Consider the following 1,310-nt stretch of genomic DNA (forward strand, 5'->3'; position numbering starts at 1 on the left):
CACATGTGAAAAACAGTAATCACTTTCATAAAGGTTAGAAAATATGACAGAAGGTATCTCGAGTGCTAGATTTTGGGCACAAGGTTTTTCACTAGTTATATTTTCAAGAACTGTATAAATAATACTTATGGGAGAAAATTTTTTTCCAACATTTTCCAGTTGAAAAATGGACACTTCAGAAAGCTTGGCCCTTATGTAGAAGGTTTAGACTGACGAAAACAATAATTGATTAAATGTTTAGGATAATAATGAAAATTGGAAAGGTTGTTATTTGTAGATAAGCATAAAGCTACACAACGGGCTATCTGTGCTCACGGGTATCGAAATCCGGTTTTTAGCATTGTAAGTCCGCAGACATGCCACGTGGGGGGGGGGGCAAATTTGAAAGGAATCCTTAACGTGAACGGTTTCTTATGCGCACGTAGACTATATGGCTAAGTGAAAAATCCCTATAGGGTTAAGCTTTAGCCGTCCTTAATTTTTGAACTATTGACGTGGTAGAAGGAAACCAAACCAGTGGCATCCTCCACCACAAAGCTCCCCCACCCCCGGCTTAACGTCAAAAGGACACTTGTTCAACCACGTGTGCCTACGGTGTCAAAGGAAGATATTAGGTAGCGAGGGTCTCACTGGTGAACCCATTGCCATTTGTCTGGTCATAACAAAAGTTATAAAAGTACAGGAGTTGTAATCATAAACAGACGGGATTACATTGACAAAATGAGATAAATCCTACAAGACACCAATAAATCTAAGCTTTTAAATACAAGCTTATCTAACTTAACCATTCGGCATGAGGAAAACCTTCAACTTGTTTTTAGAAATTTAAGAAACCAAAGAATTATCTCTGATAACACTTTAACTAAATCTTGTTCTTCAGCTCCTCTCTAACAATTGTTCTTGACCTTCCCAATATTCACAAACACAATTCCCCCATTCAGACCTATCCTTTTCAATATCGACACCTATACTTACAAACTTGCTAAATTCCTAGTTCTTACCTTAAACCTCCTAACTACTAAGAAATAGTTTGTTAAGACAAATTTGTATGGTTTCTTTTAAAGGAATATTAGTTAACAGATATTTGATGTCAAAGCTTGCCGTAATATATTGGTCAGCATCCAGAAATTGATAAACTTCATGAGCGAAAGAAATATAATTTCCTATAAATTTACCGACCACAGCCTTCGCTTGTTTAATTATTCAGTTACCATTTCCGCAGTTTGTGGTTCCTTATTTGTTTGTTTTGAATTTCGCGCAAAGCTACACGAGGGCTATCTGTGCTAGCCGTCCCTAATTTAGCAGTGTAA

This window comes from Limulus polyphemus, unplaced genomic scaffold, assembly GCF_000517525.1.
Source record: "Limulus polyphemus unplaced genomic scaffold, Limulus_polyphemus-2.1.2 Scaffold4322, whole genome shotgun sequence".
In the NCBI taxonomy this organism is placed as follows: domain Eukaryota; kingdom Metazoa; phylum Arthropoda; class Merostomata; order Xiphosura; family Limulidae; genus Limulus; species Limulus polyphemus.